The 24,695-nt window shown below is 36.9% G+C and overlaps 1 protein-coding gene across 10 annotated transcripts in view; it reads left to right on the top strand.

Annotated features, from left to right (window-relative positions):
• The window catches only part of ZNF385B (zinc finger protein 385B), a 382,539-nt gene that overhangs the window by 149,906 nt on the left and 207,938 nt on the right, over positions 1-24,695 (top strand). The gene's annotated exons all lie outside the window — the stretch shown is intronic.

Below are 24,695 nucleotides of genomic sequence, written 5' to 3'. Positions count from 1 at the left end.
GTGGAGAATGGGGAATATTGACTCTGGAAGGGCAGATGGAAAATACCCATTGTGTAGTGCCTTCCTGCCATGGTTGCATAGCCCAACAAGGCTACTTTCCCTTCTCTTGCACCCTGTTTTCCACATTCCTTTCCTTTTGTCTCCCAAGTTCCCTCTCTGGCAGATGTCCCTCTCTGCTCCGCATGGAGGGCTGCTAGTTAGCCCTACTTCTTGCATTTAAGTGATGTTGTCAGTGCTGGGCCCCATTTTTATGGAGCTCCTGGTGCTTTCCAAATCCATCTCCAGGTCTATGAGGGACACATTCTCCAGGGTAGATCTCCCTGGTCACCTGAATCCTTGGTTCTCTGATTTCACTTGGGAAGCCTCTCTTCCTTGTCCTGCCATTGGCAGTCTTCCTCCAGATGCTCCAGAGTTAACAGTTCTACAGGCATTTCCCTCCGATGGCTACCTTCCTAGGAAATCAAGTAGCCCTGTCTTCACAGTGTCTGATATCCTGTGGCATTCTGCCTCCAGGAGCAGCCAAGTGCGTAGTATTTATTACCCAGGAGAAACCACGACTCATTTGGTACAGCCTCAGAGCTCTGGCACTCAGAGAACACAGTCCAGCAACAAGAAGGGTGTTTTTTCTTCCTCTTTCTTTTTGTTTTGTTTTTACTTACTTTCCTTGAATATTCGGGAGAGGGTATATAAAACAGTATTCAGGAAATACCCTTTCCCTTGCCTCCATGAGTTTCCTCATCCTCCCTCAGCTCCTCCAGCAACTTTTCTCTCAAGCCCTCCCCTCCCCCTCCCCCACCTCTAACCCACTTGTCTCCCTTCTTCCTCCTCTTGCCCCTTTCTTTCCTTTCTAGACCATGGAAGTCCCAGACAACATGCCTGGCGGCAGAACCTTTCTCTGAGGCAGAGAAGGGAAAGAAACTGAGTTGGTAGAGACGAGACCGTTCTCAGTAGATAGACGATGAGAAAGGCTGGGTGCATTTCTGCTTGGATAGGGTTTCCTCGCCAGCACGAGGATCATGATGGAGTAAGAACCACAGCACCAAAAGGTATCAAAAGACATTTAAACTTAAAACAACTTGACAGTACGGCATGTGGATTACAGCCTCATGACCAAAGTCATTTCTATCTGTAGTTATTACAATGGCTGCCTTGCACTGCGTGCCTGCCCTGTGCCAGGCATTTTACCAAGGACTTAAATATATTCATCTCTAAACTTCAAACCAAATCTGTAACCTGGTTGGTGTCAACCTTACTTTACAAATGAAGAAATGGAAATGCAGAGCCATGATTTGAACTAATTATGACTCTAAAGCATGTACCCTTTTCATTAACAGTAGTAGTGTTAGTATAATAGCTCCCAGCAGTTTGAACAAATACTTTCACCGGTCCTCTTGCCCACTATCATGCAGGCAGCGTTTTTAATCTCTACATAGACCCAGGGAGATAGTAGTGTTGTTAGGATGGGAGTGTTGAATGGATGGGAGTCAGAGAGATGTAGGTACCATGTTGGTCATACAGCTAGTACTCATCAGAATCACAACGTGAACCAGGCCTACTGGACTCCAGATGTGTTATCTTAATCACTGACCTATTCTCCCTTGATGCTTGTTTTATGATAATACATACTAGGAACATAGTGGTATTATTAATATAGTAGCTTATTTTGCAATTTCTAGTAACTCTATATGAGCAGAGGTGGGTATTTCTAAGGGTTGAGAAAGAATCAACACGACAGGACCTGCTGACATATGGCTTGAAGCAGTGCAGGTCAGTTGGCGGATGCTGGGGTGGAGCAACATAGTCCATGGCAATCATTCTGAAATAGAGTAATTTGGGGTTCATGAGATGAGTCAAGAGAATAGCAAACAGCAACTGACCCTGTGAAACAGAAGCCAAGGAACAGATTATAATAGGCAGGTCCCTCAAGTTGATGTTTACTTGTTAGCCCATTCCTTTTAAGAGTAATCCAGTAAGGGGTGCCTGGGTGGCTCAGTCGGTTAAGTGCCAGACTCCTGTTTTCAGCTCAGGTCTTGATCTCAGGGTTGTGAGTTCAAGCTCAGCATTGGGCCCCCATGCTGGGCATGGAGCCTACTTAAAAAAAAAAAAAAGCATAATCCATTAATAGTTATAATTCCTCAGAGGAATCTCTCTATAGTTTGGGTCATTCCCTTCATAATTGGCTCCCATTTAGTGCAGGACTTACTTCAAGCACTCATGGGAATTCTTGATAGTTCTCAACATGCCAATAATATTGGAGTGGGAAGTGAGAGAAGTATACTTTCAGTTTCAGCTGTACATTATAATGATTCAACAATTCTATGCATTATTCAGTGCTCATCGTGATGATTGTGTGCGCGCGCTCTCTCTCTCTCTCTCTCTCTATATATATATATATAATATATACACCACACACCACATTTTCTTTATTCACTTATCTACTGATGGGCATTTTGGCTGCTTTCATAACTTGGCTCTTGCAGATAATGCTGCAATGAACATAGTGGTGTAAATACCTTTTTGAATTAGTGTTTTCATGTTATAGTTTTATGGAAGACAAGTCCTGACACTGAAATTAGCCTATACATTACAAAATGAATAAAATATGATTATGTTTTGATAAAACAATACAAATTTTGGCTTGACTAGTCCGTTACCTCATGAGAGAATTGACAAAAACAATAAGTGAAATAATTCTCAGGAGCCCACAGATGAACTGTTGCATGGACTTCAGGTAATTTCCTAAGATGTATATTTTTTAAACAAAATTTCAATTTTGTTAGATGAAAACTGCTCACTTTTAGCAGGTTAAGATAATTTTTAATGTTTAAATATTATATTTGTTGGGTGATTTCTACCATGACTTCATGGACTGTTTTTCTTTCCAAATTTGGGGGAGGACAAGTTGAGAGGACTGACCCTGTGGGATCAGGGAAAGTTTTCCTAAATCATACACTTAAAATATTGTCCTCTCTACCCTCCTAACATTCACATTCTTTACCTCCTGCTTCTACTGCTGAACTTTTACCCTGAAGAACTTGAAACTCAGAAACACAAGTGTATAAAAGAGCACTCAGTAGGACCAAATTCTGAGCCTTCCTTTCCCCAAGCCGGTTTCTAATTTGAATCCTGCCTTTTCTAGGCTTTTGGTGTCATTTTTCTTAATTCGTATCTCATCTGATGCACTGTGCCAAGCACTCAGAATACACAAACCACAGAGTACTCCAAAAGCTCACAGAGAGTTTTTTTTTTCCTTGAAAAAATGGCTCCCAGTGCAAACTGGTGCAGTCACTGTGGAAAACAACATGGAGATTCCTTAAAAAGTATAAAAAAAACAAAACAAAAACAAAAACCTACAGTCCAGCTATTTCACTATTAGGTATTTACCCAAGGATACAAAGATACTAATTCAAAGGGATACATGCACCCTGATGTTTATAGCAGCATTATCTACAAATTATGGAAGCAGCCCAAGTGTCCATTGACGGATGAATGGATATAGAAGATGTGTGTGTGTGTGTGTGTGTGTATATGTATGTATATTATATATTATATATATATAATGGAATATTAGCCATCAAAAGAGAGAAATCTTGCCATTTGCAATGATGTGGATGGAACTAAAGAGTATTCCGCTAAGTGAAATAAGTCAGAAAAAGACAAATACCATGTGCTTTCACTCATATGTTGAATTTATGAAACAGAACATGTAAGCAAAGGGGAAAAAAAGAGGCAATCCAAGAAACAGACTCTTAACTGTAGAAAACAAACTGATGGTCACCAGAGGAGAAGTGGGTGGGGGGATGAGTGAAGTTGGTGGTGGGGATTAAGGGGTGACGAGGACTGGATGTCGTATGGAAGTGTTGTACACCCGAAACTAATATTTCACTGTATGTTAACTATCTGGCATTTAAATAAAAACTTTAAAAAAGTAAAAGTGGCTCCAAGACTACACCTCACTGACACTGTGGCTGTTTGTGAAAAATTCAGACTCCTAGGTTCCAGGGGAGGCCTGTGGAATCCAAACCTTGGCACCTGGGCAGGGAAGGGCCTGTCTTCCTAGAGCCATTGAGAGGAACCCCCACATGAACAGAACTGATGGTAACATGATGAGATGAAGGGAGCAGTCATGTAGGGAATGTGAAGAAGAGCTGGCCTTGACTCCTTTCGGGCTCTTAGAAGGCAGCAGACACAGCCTTCTGCTGGCCTTTGATGCCAGCTGTTGTAGAACATACCTACATGCTGATGGTGTGTGTGGTTCACCCTGGTTATCTGCATTTGGTTTGGAATCTGCTGGACCTATTTCTGACTAACTATAGTTGTTTGCTGTCCAGAAAACATGTAGTGTTTAACATCAGAGGATTAAATGAGGTGTTAGCTCTACAGGCGAAGCCTAGCACTTTACATTGATTCATTTCTAGGTAGCATAAAATGGTGTTGTCCATACAGTCAAGATGACAGCAGTTACTACACTCAAATTATATAGTCCATGAATGCATATTGACTTCCATTTCTCCTTTTGCAAGATTATATAACTGTTGCACTTTTAATTAGGAGGGTGATGATGCTGATACCAAGAAATTCAATGCAATGAACTTTTTATTATTAGAGATAAAAATTAATCCTCAATTCCGTTGGCCTTTTAATTGTTTAACTGTGGAATCAGTCAAATGTGGAGGCTGAAGAAGCACCAAGGGATAATGTAATTGCAACTCTTCAAACAATTGTATCTGTCTGGAGAATGAAGATTGATGATCTGGAAAATAGATCTCATTGTTTCAGTAGTAGAATTACGGGCTTTGCCAGTGGCTATTAAAAGAGATTCTCTGGGAAACTTTTTTACCAAAAGAAAAAAAAAATGATACTTGTGAGATGAAGAAAATTTAATTCAGACACTTTTCATTAAGCAAGGCCAGAAACTCCAATTCCCAAGTTCATAGTTGACGAGAGGCCCCAGAGCAGTAATTATCCATTTTTCAAGTTTCCTGATAGAAAGCTCTTCAATTAGATATAGACAAGGGAAAAATTATGGTAAAAGGAAGGGTATTTTGTCCTTTCTAAAGAGCACTAGGAAAATAGGGAGTCTATAACAATGTTAAGAGATAATTATATTAAATGAGTTGAGCACTTTGAATTATCTTAAAAGATGTTAAATTACTTTCGGTATTGCTATCTCACTTAAAGTGCTTAAGATTTTAATTCAGAAAATAAACTGGCATTCAGTTTTCATTTGTGTTCCCTAAATTTTCAGAGATGGTATGTTGCCTTGGGCAGCCTCAGACATCTCTTGGGGAAATAGGTTATTCTGTGGATGAACTAGGCAGTGTTTTTTTGTTCAAAGTGCCAGTGAATGTTTGAAATGTGATTTGGTACATTTGTCATGCTGTTAGGAAGATTGATTTGTTGTCTCACTTGTTGATTCTATTATGTATGACCATCACTTTTTCCTACTTCCCTCATTCATATATGAGGTAGATATGGATACAGACGATGGACTTGGGGGGAGGCTACGGGCAATCATGGATTAATAGAAGTACGAGGAATTGTCTCCGGTCGTTTTCAACCACATAATGGTAGCACATGAATATTTTATTTTACCATTTAAAAGTGGAGGAAGCTTAGAAGGTGAATTGAAGTGACCTTAGTCTCTTCAGTTTTATTTATAATGTGGTGTTTCTTGTTATGTGCCGCCAAGCAGAGAGTGAAGATGTGACTGTTTACCTCACCAGGGTAAATGGAAGCAGCTCTACAACCATGGTCCACCCACAAGCTGAACTCTGAGTTATGTATCTGTCCAGGGATTATTTCTAATCTGAGCACAGAGATGATACAGAACCTACATTTACAATGAAATAGTCACTGGCATTCTGCATGATTTTTTTTTTTTCTGTTAGTGGAGACCACTGCTCATGGACAGTGAATTTAGATGGGAGGTTTCAGAAACCTAGGGCTTGAGAAACAGATTATATGTGCTCATTATTATTACTTGAAGGTTTTAAGGCCCATCTTTTAGAAACTTGAAAAATTATTCTTTCTTATTATATCTCTAACAGTTCTTATTTTAATAAAAATAAGGCAGTGTCCTATGAGAATGGCACTCAAGGATGATGAAGTTAGGGAATCAGGGGGAATTGAAAGCAGATTAAAAAACAAAAACAAAAACAAGCAAAAAAAAACCAACCCTGGGCCTTAACATGGTTTGTTCAGGATGTTCAAGATAAAGTAGCCACATTTTAAAAAGAGATGAACATTAGTGTCTAAATGATAAAGTAATAAATGTGGTTCCATGGTAAACTGCTTCAAACATAAAGACATGAAAAGAGAAGAGAAACTGAACCCCAGCAGCTGCCCCACCATGCTTTCCTACCATTCACAGATAGCTTAACCACTGGTGCTTCCCATTTTGATTATATGTGTGGCTGTGGAGGACATTAAAAAAAAAAAAAAAGCACGAATGAGATGCTTTTATACCTACTATTTGGAAGGTACTTTAGTCCCACTTAATCATTTGGCATTATTGGTCTGTCTTATAAGTCATTAAAAGACATTCAAAAAGAGAAAGATTCTGTATATGGGCTGCTGGATATATATAGCAAGATATATATGCTGGATGGCTGGATCCAAGAAGATGCTCTTCACCCCCCTTAGGGATGATGTTCCTTCCTGATTAGGGTCTCTTAGCCGACAGTATATGCACTCTGGTCTCAGCTATGAACTTCAGGGACCCAAAGTACTGATTCCCCCTCACTGGGGCAGTGGAGTGAATAATACAAATAAATAACAAGATTGGGGACCTCTACCCAAGTGGGGGAGGGCTAGTGTTTTCTTCTTAGGCCAAGGGGGAATAAAAAGTCCGTGAAATTATCACACACCCGAGGGCTGAGAAGATTATACATCGGTGCCATAATCAGTCTAAAGTCTAGTAAATAGGTTTGTTCTGAGACAGAGTTCAACCACCATGAGAAGGCAAAAAGCCTTTGGAATGTGGTAAATGAACACGGAAACTATTCTGAGATTTGGGATGAGAACATAAGGCATCAGAAGTAAGATATCAAAGAGATCCCTTCTTAAAATAAAAGGTGGTTACTTTGTAGTTACAACAAGAACAGTAGGAAATGGAAAGAAACCCAGAGAAAGTCACACAGATCCGACAAATCACGGTAGCCCTGCACTTGGAAATGGGAAGCAGGGAGAGCATCAAATAAAACAGGCAGAAATTCAGAAATTATGTTCTGAACCTGCTTAAAGGGAGTAGGGTCACAAAAGGGGGAAGAAGATGGGGAAGTGGATACTATAATAGGCAAAGTCAGGTCCTGCTGATGCAGGAAAAATGTGTCAAAAAGAACTGTTCCTGCTGTCACTGAAGTATTAAAAAGTCACAGGAGCCTCAGCATAATGTCTTCTTTTGTTTGACCCCGTCACATGCCTACATATCCTTCCACAGCCTCACAGATGAAAGGTGGCTGGTTGAGGACAGAATTTGAATATTATTTGTTTTGTCTGGCCAAATATCATCTTACCAGTTCATTTACACTGCTGCTTGTAATGGCTCCAAAGTGAATATGAATATGCCACAGGTAATTTAATATTTTTTTTTACTATTTGACATTTATGCTACTGTAAGTTTTTACTATTATAAATTATACTACAGCAAATAGCCTTGTAGGCAGATCTTTGTCATTAGTTGTTTCCTTTGAAAGATTGCTATAAAGTGAGTACAGGGCCTTAGAAATTGCCCTTTTTAGGCTGTTAAGACTGCTTGCCGAACTTTCGTCCGTAGAATTTGTACCAGTGTATACCACCACCACCACCAACGAAACACCAACCAGTTCCCCCGTTTGAGGGTGAGACGCCTCGCACATCATCAGTTTTATAAACCTCTGAATTATGTTTCTCTAGTAGTGCAGATAATGTCAATTAGGTCGTATGAGCTCTTTTTCCTGGTACCCGCTGTGATCAAAGGTATGTAATTTTAAAATACCTGGTGGAAGTTAGAGCTGCATTCTATAGTGATCAAAGAATACTTAAGCTATCCAGAGTGATCATACTCATTATTTTACTAGCACAGTGTTCTAACCTATTTCTGTAACTGAGGTCTAAAATATTCCTTTCATCCTCCTAATTTGGATAACCACTCGAAAGGAAACTAATAATTCTTCCTTCCTCTAAAACTAGAAAAATCAACTGGAGAACTTCAGAATATACGGTCCCTGGACAACTCAGTCCTATTACTATAGTCTAATTTTAAAAGAGCGCCCAAAACAGAATCCACATTTGAAATAGATTGCTGTAGTTAAGAAGGTATGAAGCACAGTTCACACACATTACTTGGTGTGGAGAAATCTATATAAAAAACTGGAAAGTGTTGTCCTTATGTAATTGACCTCTATAAATGCATTTATTTTTAAGAGGTTTAGGAGAAAATGGCAATGGCAGTTTTCAAGACTCAGAGTGGGTTTGGTCAGAATCAAATAAAAGACTCAGCTATTTGAATCAGGATCATTTATTTTAGCTACATATTATTTTAAATGGCTACATGGATAGTATAAACAGCAACAATCTAGAGATCAGGAATAAAAGTCTTAAATTGAACTCTGTCACTTTCTAGATGTGTGAACTTAGGGAACAAAATCTGAGTCTCAGTTTATACATCTATTTTTTAAAAATAACCCTCTTATTGCCTGTTGTCTCTCAAACGGTTGTTACAAATAATCGAGATAAATGGATGTGAAAATCTGCAAACTGCTATATACTTGTAATGCTGCTTGCTACTTTTAATAACTATAACCATGTATTTTTCCTCAAGACCTTGAGATCTTAGATTTAAATATTTAACATGCAAATGTGAAAAATAGGGTAGGGATGGATAAAAGAAGAAAATCGATAAAAGATGGATATTCCAAATAAAATGTTTTGAAATAGAACACAGCTCAGAAAAGTTCATAAATCATAAGTATTTGCCTTAATTAATTATAATGAAGTTATTACACCTAAGTAGCTACTTATTGAGGTTAAGAAATAGAACATTACTAGCAACCCAGAAGGCCTCCTTGTGACGCACCTTAAGCTAAAGACTACTGCCCTCCTTCCCGAAGATAACCAACATCCTAAATCAAATTTCATACTTCCTTTTTGCTTGTTTTTTAATATTATAAATGGAGTTTTACAATATGTATTTTTGTATTGAGTTTCTTTTGAGATGTTGTATAGAGCTGTATTTGTTACCCTTATTACTGAATAGTATTCCATATTCCAGATATACCATAATTATCTATTGAGAAATGTGAGTTGTTTCTAGTTTGAAATTATTACAAATAAATACATATATCCAACATAATATATACTTCCTATATATATATCGCCACACGTATGTACACACACACACACACACACACATATCCTAGGTGTAGAATTACTTGATCCAAAGGTATACATATGTTCTGCAATGAGATTTCTTCAAAAGGTTTTCCAGATTGAAAAATTCATAGTTTTCCTATGAAAACTATGAGAGTCCTAGTTTTCCCACATCCTCGCCAACACTTGGTACTGTCAAACTTTTTTTTTTTTATTTTAGTCACTTTCATGGGACTATCGTGGCATCTTATTTTGGTTTTAATTTGTGTTTCCCTGATTACTATTGAGATTGAGAGCCTTTTAATAATTTCATAAAAATTTGAATACCTCCTTTTATAAAGTACCTATTTAAGTCTTGCCTATTTTCTATTGGTTTGTCTATATTTTTTTAATGTTGTGTAGAAGTTGTTTATTCTGAATATGAGTCCTTTGTCAGATTTATGAATTGCAAATATCTCACAGTCTGTGGGTTGGCTTTTTAATTTCTTAATGGTGTTACTGTAATAAGTGGAAGACCCTAATTTCACACAATCCAGTTTGTTAATCTCTTCTTTTGTGGTCAAGACTTTTTATTTATATTTAAATTATCCTTGCCTACCACAAGGACGTGAATATATTCTTCTTTAGAGTGTTACAGAAATTTTGTTTGGCCTTTCATATCTAGAGCTACAGGTCATCTAGGATTAAGTTTTATGTATGGTGTGAAGTGGGGTTTGGGACTCAGCGTTGGTTTGTTTGTTTGTTTTTTCCCTCATGTGCAATACAGTGCCTTTATTTAAAAGGCAGGGCTTTCCCCCACTGTTCTGCTACCAAAAATTCAGTGTCTATATATGTATTGGATTATCATAACTATTTGTTTCATTGTTATATTTGTTTAACCCGATACCAATACCATACTGACTTAATTACTATGACTTTATAGTAAGTGTTGTGATGTACTTGTGCTCTTCCTCCCACCTTTTTTAATCTAAGTTTGTCTAATCTATTCTTTGTCCATTGTATTTCCATATAAATTTTAGAATAAAATCATCTGATAAAAAAGAAAATTTCTGAAATTATTATAGATTGCATAAAACTTATAGGTCAATTTGAGAGATATGACATCTTTACAATATTGAGTTTCTCCAGTCTACTAGTGTGGTATCCCCAGGTTATTTGGGTTTTCATTTTTTTGGGGGGGGATTTCATTTTAATAATGTTTTATAGTTTTCTGTACAGAGGTCTTGCGTATCATTCTTGAAATTTATTCCTAGGTATTTGATGTTTAAGCTGTTGTGCATAGTTTAATTCTTTTAATTTCATTTTCCAACTGTTTTTATAGACAGTTTAGTTGATATTATTGACTTTTTATTTAACATCCTTGCTAAACTGGCTTTATATATTTATTTGTCTGAAATCCTTGAGATTTTTATACATACACTGATCACATCATCAGCTAATAATTACAGCTTCATATTTTTGTTCCCAGTCTTAGAACATTTTTTTTTCTTTTCCTTGTCTCATTGCTTTAGGTAGAATTTTCGATATGGTATTAATTAGAAGTATAAAGTACATTTTTGTCTCACTGCCAATCTCAAAGAGAATTTTTTCCATTTTTAACCACTAATTATGAGATCTACCTTAGGAATTTTGTAGATAACCTTTTTCATACCCCCTCCCACATTTATTGAGGTGTAGAGGTATTTGGCAAATAAAAATTGTATATATTTGGGATGCCTGGGTAACTCAGTGGTTGAGCATCTGCCTTTGGCTCAGGGAGTGATCCTGGGGTCCCAAGATCGAGTCCCACATTAGGCTCCCTGCATGGAGCCTGCTTCTCCCTCTGCCTATGTCTCCACCTCTCTCTCTATGTGTCTCTCATGAATAAATAAGATCTTTTTAAAGATTATATATATTTAAGGTATATGATGTAATGGTTTGATATGCATACACATTATGAAATGATGACCACAATTATTTTATTAACACATCCATCATCTCTCATAGTTAGCTTTTTTGTTATAGTGGTGCAGGTGAGAACACAACAAATTTCAAGGATACAATACAGTATTACTAACTAGACTCACTTTTAATCCCCCCAAAATCTTATAACTGAAAACTTAAAACTGAAAGTTTGTAGCCTTTGACCAATATCTCCCTATTTTCCCCACACCACCCTCTCTTAATCACCACTCTGTCCTCTGGTTCTATGAGTTCAACTTTTTTAGATACCACCTATAAATTAGGTCATATAGTGTTTGTCTTTCTCTGCCTTATTTCACTTAACATTAATGTTCCCTGGGAATGTCCATGTTGTCACAGAAATTTCCTTCTTTGTAGAGATGAATGATATTCCATATATATTTTTTTTTCTTTATCCATGGATATGTGGAGATATATATCACATTTTCTTTATCCATTCATCCTTTGGCAGGCACATAAGGTTGTTTCTATAACTCAGCTATTGTGAATAATGTGGCAATGAACATGAGAGTGCAAATATCTCTTTGAGATATTGATTTCATTTCCTTTGGATATATCCCCAGCAATGGGATCGCTGAATCATATAGTAAGTTTTATTTTTAATTTTCTATGAGACCTTCCTATACTGTTTTCCATAATGGTTGTACCAATTTACATCCCCACCAACAGTCTACATAGGTTCCCTTTTCTCACACTATTGTCAACACTTGTTATCTTTTGTCTTTTTGATATCTCATTGTGGTTTTGATAGGCATTTCCCTAATGATTAGTAATGTTGAGTTCCTTTGCATCTACCTGTTGGCCGTTTGTATGTTTGCTTTGGAAAAATGTCTATTCAGCTCCTTTACTCATTTTTAAATCAGGTGGGTTTTTTGCTATTGAGTACTATGAATTTCTTATACCTTTTGGATAGCAACCCCATATCAGATATTTGGTTTGCAAATATTTTCTCCCATTTCATAGATTGCCTTTTCATCTTGTTGATCATTTCCTTTGTTGCGTAGGAGATTTTTGGTTTGATATAGTACCACTTGTTTATTTTTGCTTTTGGTGTCACCCAAAAAATCACTTCCAAGAACAACATCAAGGAGTTCTTTCCCTGTGTTTTCTTTTAGGAGTTTTACAGTTTTAGGTCTTACATTTAAGTATTTAATCGATTTTGAGTTAATTTTTGTATATGGTGTAAGATAATGATACAGTTTCATTCTTTTGCATGTGAACATCCAGTTTTCCCAATACATTTATTGGAGAGATTGCTCTTTTCTTGTTGTGTATTCTTGACATCTTTGTCATAGATTATTTGACTCTATATATTTGAGTTTATTTCTGGGCTCTTTGTTCTGTTTCATTGGTCTACTTATCTGTTTTTGTGCAGGTACCATACTATTTTAATTAAAGATAACTTTTTTCAAATTAAGGAAATTTCATTTTATTGATAGTTTACTAAGATCTTTTGATCAATAATAGAGTTTTATTTTTTTAAATACTTCTTCTACACTTGTTGAGATGGTTGCATGATTTTCTCCTGTTAAAATGGTAAGAATTAGATTGATTTTAGAATCCTTAACCAACTTTGCATTCCTAGAATAATAAGCACAACTTTTTTATCAAAAGTAAATGGAATAAATTTAAAATTATTCCAAAGTTAAAAGATTTAAAAAAAAAAAGAAATGAGAAATGAGGTAGAGCCATTTCTTATCAGCCAGGATTAATTATAATCAAAATTCACTGTAAACAAAATTAAGGCAAAATAAAGAGAAATCAGGAATCAGGCTTAGATTTATAGGATATCCAAAAGCAGTAATAAGAAATATACACTGTCAAGACAGAAGTTCAAAATCAATTGGTAAGCCATGATTAATGCTGGATACATAAGGAAATGTAAGAACAAATTTTGTTTCAACAAGTACAAGAAGATACTTCTAATCTGGCAAACTCAGTAAGAAGACTGAGTTCCTTATTCTCTGTCAGCAACAGTGAGAAACCCTGTCCTAACTTGACCCTGGCTCACAGACATCCTTGGATTGGTTTCTGGCTTTTCTTCAGGCACAGGGCACGGTTTCAGATAATCATTCTGAGCTTCTAGCAAACTTTTAAGCCTTCTTCAATTTCATTTCTTGTTAGCAGTTGCTGCTGTTGTTATTATTATTGTTTCAGCAAAGAAGAACCGCAGAATGGCTTACAGGAGATTCTTATTCTCTAGACTTTTGGAGAGTTATTGTTTCAAGTTGAGTCATCTCCCACCCGCAAAGATTTCCACTCAGTTATGCATTCAAAAGTGCTACTGAATACAGGAATGTTTAACCAATAGGTGCTTAAATTGATCCTATAATGGCCCATTAATGCCCACAGGTGTAAACATGCGGAAGTTATTAGTAAGCATCTTTGGGGGCAAAACACATTGCTGCGTTGCTTTTAATCATTTATTGGATTGTCCCTCTCTGTCCCTCTCTCTTCCTTTCTCCTTTTCTGTCTCTCCCTTCTTCACTCTCTCCCTCCTTTCTTTCTTTTACTTCCCCTTCCTAGCAGATATGTGAGCACCTGTTAACTGTAGCAAAGCATTGGGAATACAAGGAAGTGGAAAGCATATTTCCAAGCCTTAAGGAATTTATCATCTAGTTGTGGGGGCATAGGGTAAATTCAAATTAATAAATATTTATATACAATGCTGTCAAAGTTCAAAATTAGGTGGAAATGTATAGACACTAAGTCCTAGTTCAATATAAGGAAAAATCTCTGTGGAAGTTGAGAGTTCCTAAACAAACAAACAAAAAAGCCACCCATAACCTGAACTACATGAAGACTGTATATAAATGAGAATCCTAAGGGTGCCTGGGTAACTCCCTTGGTTCAGCATCTGCCTTTGGCTCAGGTCATGATCCCTGGGTCCTGGGATTGATCCCCACATCAGGCTCCCTGCTCATGGGGGGGGGGGGCTGCTTCTCCCTCTCCCTCTGCCCCTTATCCCTCCCCTGTTTCGTCTCCCCACAGTGCGTCTCCCACGCACTGTGTCTGTGCGTACTCGCTCGCTCACTCTCTCTCTTTCTCAATAAATAAAATCTTTAAAAAATAAAGTAGTTTGCAAAGGCATGTATCAGTTGGGATTAAATTCATCTACAATGACAGGAAAACAAAACAAAACAGTGGCTTAAGAAAAATAGAAATGCTTTTCTTGCTCATGTAAACATATTTTGTTGATCATCCATGCTTGGTGTGGTATTCCATGGTGTCAGGGAACCAGGCTTCCACTCTCTTTTACTCTGACATCCGTATCATGTGGCTTGCACCTCCACATCCTGTGCTGCTTCTTGGGCATGTCATTACATCTACTTCCCAGGCATCAGGAAGAAAGAAGTCAGGTGGCTTCCTCTCCCTTTAAGGAAATACCCAGAAGTTTCACTTGGCCTTAATTTTATCTCATGGCTGCTCCTAGCTGCAAGAGAAACTGGAAAATGTAGACTTTATTCCAGGTAGCTGTGTATTTATAGTCCTAGGCACAGGAATATAGGCATGAGGAGTGCAGCATAAGCATGAGGAGAAGGAGGGACTGAAACAGATGCTTTTTGTATCTCAGGTATCTAACACCGGAAAAGAATCTGCCCACGAGTGGAGGAGTGTATATATTTATTGCTGTTAAAAGAAAACACTAATAAGACTTAATTTAACTTCAACTATGAAACTGCTGATTGTTGTTTCCTTTTTTGCTTATGGCTTCTTGGTAGAAAAAAAACAAAAACCAAACTGTCCATACTGTGGGATATTAATTTTGAACTCTTTCTAGGTTCATTCCAGTGATATGTATCTGGTTAGACAATTGCAGAATGCAACAATTGAGCATACTTTACTGAGAAGAATACGTCTTGAACTAAAATTTCAGAAAATAAAGCAATTTTTTAAAAATCTCAAACTGCAATTTAGAAGGTCCTATGAACTGAAGTGGAAAAAATGAATCTCATTGGGTCAGTCCATCTGGATTTTGTTTGACTAGAAGAGAGGCTTAACAGATAAATTAAGGTACCAAGCACACTGTGGATTGCTCCCCATTTGCAGTAATAGGCCTGGCTCAGCTCTTCCCCCATTCAACTTTTATCCAAGTCACATGTAGGCAATTAGTAGATTTTCTGTTCAAATAAAAATGTTTATTTGCTTTTCTAATTTACCATTGTGACACTGGAACTCTGATTGAAAGCATTTTAACTTTTATAGTAAACAGTAAAAAATCCTCATAAAGCTCTCACAAAACTTCAGGAGTTAAGATCTATTCCTTATGAATGTCTGCATTGTGATATTTGTGTTGCCAATTATTTTATCTAGAATCGTTCCCTTAACTCCATTTCCTGTTTTTTTTTCAAGAGCACTTTGCAGAGGACATGTTTTTAATAGGCTATAATCATCACATGGGCAACAGGGATCTTGGCAAGTAGCTATTAACAGTATAGACAGAAACTTGGAGTGTGATGGTTTTAGACTTCCTGAGCTTCTTGATGCTATTTTAATGCACTAAGAGTATAAACTAAAATTAGATCCTGCTGACTGTTACCAGAGTGAAGTGCGTGCCTCTTTTGCAGACAATGCTAGATTTAGTCGCTATGTATTTCTGTCAAGCTGGGAGTGCAGTTTACAGCTCTCATCCCTTCTAAGCATTTAGTAACTCTACGTGCGTACTTAATAATTGCTCTGAATTGCACCTGTTTATTTAAATTTTGTTGTCCCTAAAGCAGTTACTGACACTGTGTTGTTTTTCTTACGGATCATAACATTATCTTCATAAACCTGACATTATACTTATGCTTGTAATTTCTGATAGGAAGTCTGTGTTACTCCCTGAGTATTTCTCCAGACCACAGTTTCTCAGCCTGGTACTATGGCATTTGGGGTCAGACAGTTCTTTGTTATGAGGGGCTATCCTGTATGTGCATTGTAGGAGCATAGCAGCACCCCTGGCCTCTATGCGTTAGATGCCAATAGCCCTTCCCTCTAGCCCAGTTGTAACAACCAAAAATGTCTTATTTGAATGCCACCTGTGGAGCAAAATCACCCTCAGTTGAAGACAACTGCTCTGATCTGTCCACCGCTCACCATCTCCTTCACTCCAGTCCTAGTCTGGGCTGCTGTCATCTCTCAGCAAACCACTGCAAGAATTTTCTGCTCCATCGCCCTGCATACGCCCCAGCTGCTCTCCAGTTCATTCTCCACGTTGTAGCCAGAGTGCTTTCCAAAACCGAGACCTCGTCATGTTGCTCCCAGTGACCTAGGACAAAGATAGAACTCTTAAAAATAGCCTCTAGCATTCATCCTAGTTGGACCTGGAGTATGCCTTGGCTTCATCTCAACCCAATTTCTCTTGCCAGTTCAGGCTTTTCTGTGTGCCCTTCCTCCTCCTGCTGTTGCCTTGCTCTACGCTTCTCTGTCCACCTGACCAGCTTGCACTCACTCTTCAGGTCTGGCTCCAGTCTAGCTTCATGCTGCCAGGGTATTCTTATCTGATGACTAAGGACCAAGTCAGATTGACCTGCTATAGTTAATTCTAGGCCAATTGGACTAATGTCAATCACCCAAAAGCCAGTTTACCAAGGAGCCAAATTACTAAACTTAGTCACTAAAATACAGATTTAAGAAACTGTTGTTTTTCGTTTTTATGATTTATAGTTTCCTACTATTAGTTTCACATGGGTTGGGTTTAGAGAGCTATGAGGGCTGTAAAGAATCAGTATTTGTGGATTCTGGGGTCTTCAGACTCTCTCTCTGTCCCTATGAGCCCTTTCAGTTCAGATTTGCCTCCCTGGGACTAGCAGACCAGCCCACCAGTGTGCTGGCCTGTGTCTCCATCTTTCCTCAAGTAGGCAGTTGGAGTCAGAATTGAATTAAACATTTCTTAAACTGCAGTCACGACAACACATTAAAAGTGGAAATCTTCCAAATCTAGGAAAGTATCCCATAAAATCTGTATTGCTTCAAAGTTTGTAAGTAAAGAAACAAAATTTGGTGAAATGTTGAAATTAATAAATTCACTGTTTCTTATTTGGGATTATAATGAACAGTTTCTAAAATTTCTAAAAATTGACAAAATCGGTAATGACTTTAAAAAGGTTAAATAAGTTTCAGCATCAAGCAAATATCTCCAGTAGGAAATTTGGGTTATATTTATAAGATGAATGTATCTACAGTAAGACCTGAGTAACTTGTTGCCTCTTAACTTTTGACAAACTAAATATTCTTTAAAAGGGTTTTAAGGGACACTTGGGTGGCTCAGCCAGTTGAGCATCAGACTCAATTTCAGCTCAGGTCACCATCTCCAGGTTGTGGAATCACTCGTGGCCTGTGTTAGCTACAAGCTCTGGTATGAAGTCTGCTCATCCCTCTGCCTCCCCCATCTTCCCCCCGCCCCAACACTCTCACACTGTTCTCTCTCTCCCATAAATTAAATAAATAAATTAATTAATATCTTTTTAAAAAAGGCTTTTAGGATCAATGTATTTGTTGACTACAGTCAAGAAGAATATGTCATAGTTGCCCGGTTGCAGTTCTACATTTGTTTGATGATTACTCCAGTAATTATCTGTGCACCTCACTCAGTTGTAGACTCCATGAGAGCAGGAACTGTGCCCAGTTTTGCTCAGTGATTATTCACAGAGCATATCATGGTATCAGGTGCAGAGCAGATACCCATTCAAATGTTGTTGAATAAATAGATATGTTACTTTTAAAAATGCAGTATTAGCCTCCTAGTATGTAATAGTGGCATTGCCAATAGTTCCTAGCCTTAAGAAAGCTGTTAATAATTCCCAACCTAAGTCTGTAAAAACGTTAAAAAGATAGAACAGACTTAGATGTAGCATTTATTGAAACACTGTGCTTTTTCTAAGATCAAGATATTTTGCTCAGTCTTTTGGTAGTACACTAAACAAGATTTCATTTTTCAGATAGAAGTCTGTGTGGTTTTAAGTTGCATAAAAATAAAATTTGTAAATTTTATTTACTACCATATTCAAATGAAATAGCATGGCTTTTTATCAAATTTAAGTAATATGGCATGAGAGTGTTTTAAAATCAATGTTATAAAACAATATCTTCAAATAAAACTAGAACACGAATATTAACTCTGGATAGTAAAGATTCCAGGTAATCATTGGCAGTGATGTTAATATGGTTAGAGTTGGCTTTAATCTATGGTTACTCAGAGTGAATATTCTAGGCCCTCAAAAGGGGGATAAAGAAAAGGGTAGGTAAGAGAAGGATATAGCAGGGGGACTTAAAGGAAAAATTGCCTTTTCAATTCTATTCAGGGTCTTATTTCAAAATTTTTATTATTCCAAACACATGTTCCCAAGTTCCCTCTGTATTTGACCTCCATATAGAATGTAAATGCCACTCATTTGAATCATTTAATGACCATTATATGATCCACAACCCACAGTCTTTCAAATATTTCAGGTGTATTTTATATTTTTGTATTTAATAATTCTAAGAGATCAGTGAAAAAGTTTAAAGTATGCTGTTTGTGTCTTTCTCTTGTTCATGGTGGTTTATTTCTTTGTGTATTTTGTAATTTCAGATTCTTAGCTCATGTTTTACTGGGATTTCTCTCAGGGAATTCTGTAACACTTGGATTGAAGGTGCACTCATCTAGAAAAAAATCTTTTAGCTTCTTCTAGGTGCTCTGGGATAGAACCAACCCTGGACCATATCTGTTATTTTTCTTGTTTGGGGTTTCCTGGACCAGACATGTAGTGAATATCTAAATTCTGAGCCATTCAAGGATAGGACTATGGTTATAAACTCCAAGAAAGCTACCCTCTGTCCTCAATTTTTGGCCAAAACAGTCAATTTTCCTTGCTTTCCCTTTTACTAGTGAGCAGGCTTTTTGCAGGTTTGCTCTTCAAAGGACTTGGCTTTGAGTTTCATTTTCAACTCCCTACCTGGTGAAGAAGCAAAGCCTTGATTTCAGCTCCCATTCAGTAGTTAGAGAACATATGATACTAGGATAACATGCTGGCAAATGCCCTCAGGGCAGTCATGGCAATAGTATCATCTTACAAAACTGGCTTTCCATTACTGGCCTTTGAAAACTTTCCTTGATTTCTTTCTAAATCTCCTATGCATCTAAAAGGATTCTTAACATAATTTTATCCATTTTGCAATGGAAGGGATTTTTTTTAGAATATTTGCTCAATTCATTATATTGATGGAAATAGAATGCAACAATGATTCTATATTTAAAGAGATACTTCTTTTAAGGAAAAAAAAAAAGGCCAATTGGCCTTCCATCTTTCCCTTCCTTCCTTTTTTTATCCGTTGGTCCTTTCCTTTCTTCCTTCTTCGTTCCCTTACATCTATCTATACAAGATAATTGATCATTTAAATAAAATTTAGAGCTACTCTAGGAAGGAAAAGGAAATTTATAGTTATATAGCTTCCTTTAGTATACAAATGATATTCAATTAACAGGAGAGAGCAAAGCTATTTTTTTTTCCTGAACTTTGGGGTTTTTAAATGATTATAGCAACAGATTAAATGACATTAAATACAGCCATCATTTATTGATTACCTAGCACATACTTGAAACTGTGCTATATAGATACAAATAGATTGAAATACAGTGCCTTTAAGCTCTACCAGAAGGAAAACAGAAGGAAGGCATAGATATCATGGAGTTATGGGTGGCCCTTAAATTTAATAATTTCCAGGATCCCTGGGTGGAGCAGCAGTGTAGCGCCTGCCTTTGGCCCAGGGCGCGATCCTGAAGACCCGGGATCGAATCCCACGTCTGGCTCCCAGTGCATGGAGCCTCCTTCTCCCTCTGCCTGTGTCTCTGCCTCTCTCTCTCTCTCTCTCTGTGTGTGTGACTATCATAAATAAATAAAAAAATTTTTAAAAAAATTTAATAATTTCCATTTAATACAAACTTCACTTGTGCAATGCTTAGATGCCCCAAAACTTTAGGAATCAGACTTTCAGGCACAGAATAGGTTTTGTTTTTGTTTTATTTTTTTAATATGGATAGTCAAGGAGGATTTGAGCTGTCACCTGAAGAAGCTGTTCATGTGTGTGCAAGTTCTGATAAAGAGTGATTAGCCCCTGAGGAATGAGGATGCCAGCAAACAGACACATTTACCCTACCTCAGGATGTACGTGCCTCTGTTCAGCCTTCAAATGCTTGACCTTAGAACATGTTTTCGGGAACCTGTTAACTACGTTTTAAGAATAAATTAAAAATATATCTTATACAAGGCTTTTGAATCATCATCCATGGTGCAAGCCAATCAGAGAATGCCTAAGAGAAATAGTATTTTCTAGGTGAACTTAAAAAGACACAGCAAAAGTTTATTATACTAGGTGAAAGGAAGAGCATGAGAAAAGGCAAGGATACTTGAAACTTCTTGGTGTGTTCAGAGAACTTTAAGTAACTATCTCAAATATATGTGGTTTATGTATTTGAAAGCACTTTCCTATGGTAGTGGTAGGTAACATTTGCTGAACATTTGTGGTGCATCAGACACGGTTGTACATGCTTTACGTATAATAATATTTAGTTCTGGCAACAATTGTTTGAGGTGGGTCCTATTATTATCCCATTTTATAAATGGTCAAATTTTTAAAATAACTTTCCTAGAGTTATAGGGTTATAAGTGGGCAAGGAACGACTCAGATCTGGGTGTTCTGACCCCAGAACCCATACTCTTAACCTTTATGTTCTGTAGCTCACACAATGAAGGCTGATTTATCTTGAAGGATTTAATCAAAAATTCTCATTCTTGAGAAAGCTCAATAAATGGAGAAAGATAATTTTCTCCCCTATAGACTGTAGGTACCATAAAAATTGACTTATTGTTATTTACCTTATTTGAATAAATATTATTCTTCTCCAAGAAAAAAAAATGCATGATAGAAGGGACACCTTTTCAGTGGTATGTTGGACAGGTTTTGCAAGAGCTGATTATTAAATTTTCAGGAATTTTGCAAGCCGGTTATTAAACATAGTGTTGTTGAAAATTAAATTGTATAAATGTATGTTAAAGGAATTATATTTAAAACAAAGGTGATAAGTATTCAAAACCCATTACTTCCTAATTATTTATAATTTATTATTATCTATGCTTTTGAGGTTTTCTATGCCAATTTTATATATACATGTTTGTGTGGAAATACTACGTAATGGTGTGTCACTGAGCTCTACATTCAGTAATGCCCATCAGTTTGGTATCTTGAAGTTAGAATCATATTTATACTATGATTTGGTAAACACTACAAATCAGGGCTTTCTCCCCTGGGAGCTGGCTGTTCAACATTTACCACAGTACCCCCTTTATTCTTTCTTTAAAATATTTTGCCTTAAGCTGATTCTCAGGAGGGCTCTTTATTACACAGAGAGTTCAAATTGTATAGCAGAGACCTCTGGTGTCTAAATTATATTAGTGCTACAACATTTAAGAAAGGGAATTTGGAAATGTTCATCAGTTTCTCATTAATATACCTAATTATTTCAGAAAATCGATAATCCATCTTCATTTTAATAACCACCAAAAGAAATCCTATCTTTCATGAACCTCAGTGAACTGACACTTTTTGGTTTAAGAAATTCAAATTCATCACTCCAGAATAACAATGTGTTTTATCTTCTCCTTCAATTTGCTGAAAGTAGGAGCTACTAGATCGTACAGGAAAAAGTTAAGATCCCTAGATTTTGCTCCTGTTTGAACTACTAAACAGCCAGGTGACTTGGGCTTGGTGCTCTTGCCTCTCTGAGCTTTAATATCACCTTTGCACGTCTTTAGATTTACTAATGACAGGTCCCACCCAAAACCATTAAATCCGTGGAGGTGGAACCCAGGTGGGAGTATCCTTTGAAATATTCTTGAGATGATTCTAACATTCAACTGATTTGAAAACTACTGGTCAGAATATTTACGTAGAGGGGTGGTCAGCCTCTGGTTAAGGGCTCCAGTTGCAGGACCAGAACTGCTTTCAAATCCTCATTCTTCAACTTCCTGGCTGTATAGCCTCAGATAAGTTACATACTGTCTCCACGGGTCAGTTTCCTGATGTATAATTTTAGAATAACAATACTACATTAGTGAATGCAGGCAAACATTTAGAGAAGGATCTAGCACTGAAGCGTTTGTTCCTAGTATTATTACCACTAAGGCACTCTCTTGGTAGTTCTACATGTCATCTCCACATTTGGTAACTTAGAGCCATTTATGTACTTGAAGGCCACATCTTAATGTCCTTTTTGCTATACTTTTTGTCTTTCCTACTGTTTTCTAGCCTTTAATCATTTGGATGTTTCTCCTTTCAACCGTCCCCCATTTTTTTACCTTTTTCCCTTAGGTTGGAAAACCCCAGCGTTAAGTGCTTCAGATGGCTCAAAGCCATAGCTGAATGATATCTGCATTGTCATTGTAATAGATCTTTCTAATTAAAGCCTTTATATTGACTGAGATTGATATTTTCTTTACATTATAAAGAATAAAGCCTTCTTTCTGGTATATGAGGTGGCAGCAATAAAATTTTTGTAGACTCTGTTCCCGGTAGCCCGGTAGGAGCAAAACAAACACAGAAGCAGAAGAGAAATCTGTTTGCTACAGGAACTGTGTGATAAACAAGTAGCAAAAATACTTCAATCAAATCTTTAAAAGCAAAACAAAGGAGAAAATATTTTCTCATCCATTCAGTTTGAGGAGGATCGATGACTAATTAGACGAAGAATAAAGGAGAAAGTCCTTTTGTACTTTAGGTACAAAATTTATTGGGAAAAATAGCCAGAAAGCACTTTGATAAAGGAGAATGTCGGGGTCATGGCAAACCAGAAGACTGCTACTTATAAGTTTCTCTGAGTGCCTGTTTTCTAACACCTATGATAGAGAACAGCAAAGAGATGAAAAAAGCAGATATTATGAGCAACACCAAAAACTGTTTGAAACTTGAAAATTGGAAAAGATTAATTCAGTACTATGGTCTTTAGTAACCCTCCTATAATTTTATATTTAGAAGGTTGTAAAAATTAACGTATTAAATGCCACTAAGTCAAAAACAAGCCCTGCAAACATGCATTGTATTCTGTTTTAATTACAAAATGGAATTGCCTAAGGCTAAAAGTTGTAGTACATGCTCAGCACAAGGTTACTAGTGAATGTTAAGACCACAGGCTAAAATTTTTCCTGATTAACTGCTGCAGTTCTAGACTGTTACAACATCGCTGGATATTACATAGGTATTTTTCTAAATCATTCACTCAAATCATAATGTAATGGCTGCTGAATGCTGTGATTAAACTGGGATGGAAATAGCAAATCATTCTCTCTGAATCTCAGATTTTTTTTTCCCCTTCTGAGGGGTATAGAGATTAAAACAAAAGAGAGAGAGAGAGATCTTTTCCAATTGTATTATGCCATTATATCCCAAATAAGTTACCTTGATATAACAAAAAATATAACACAGGTCTTATGCAAGTTGCTCGTTAAAGTACACACAACGTATAGGTCTGGGGGTTTTCTGATTAATATGGATAAATGTGATCACCTCCAAGGAAACCATTTTAGATGAACCTAGGCAGAAAAACACAACAAAAAACAATAGGCATTTTTATCAGATGTTGGAGTGCCCTCAATCAATTGTATGGGTTAGCCCTTTTGGTGAGAGAAGTATGTAAGCAAGGAGCTTAATGATGAGAATCAGAAAACATTAATGTAAGTTCCAGGAGAGAAGGGTCTCCTATGGTTTCAGCACTCAGAATAGTGCCTGGCATAGAACAGAACTCCATAAACAATTAATAAATATTCCTATGATTTTTCCCTCCACCAACTGGATGACAATAAGCAAGGTTACTTGTCCCTCTGGTTCTCAGTTTCTTTGTTAGTAAAATATGATGACTTATTTAGGTTCTATAATTATATGACATATATTCAAAATTTAAAAACCCCTATTTGTTAAATGTTTCCTTAAAACTGCATTTTAAGCAAGTAAACTCATTCCCCAAAACAAAGGAGTCATCTTTTCCTTATTCATATGGTTTAGAGTTTATATATATGTGTTGTCTTAGAAAAGTATATTATTGATAAATATTTTTTATAGCTAATTCAACTATACAGATCAGTTGCAGGGAAGGTACCCATGTGCTTCTAAAACCCTATTTCAACACTTTTGACTCCAGTGAATTTACCTTTTACAGAGTATTTTAGATGATTTTCGGTCTTGTTTTCAACACCTACTGTGTGTAATCAGCTCTTGAAAGGAAACAAAGCCTATTGGAGATTTTTTTAAATGGTTTTTTGTTTGCTGGTTTTGTTGTTGTTGTTTTTTAGATTCTGTGCTAATGGAGAGGAAGCCTTAAAATCTCTTTGGGTTTCGTCTCCCAGAGATAGATGTACCTAAACATTTTT

The sequence above is a fragment of the Canis lupus genome, chromosome 36 (assembly GCF_003254725.2).
Source record: "Canis lupus dingo isolate Sandy chromosome 36, ASM325472v2, whole genome shotgun sequence".
Lineage (NCBI taxonomy): Eukaryota > Metazoa > Chordata > Mammalia > Carnivora > Canidae > Canis > Canis lupus.
This window is presented reverse-complemented; position numbering and strand designations above follow the sequence as displayed.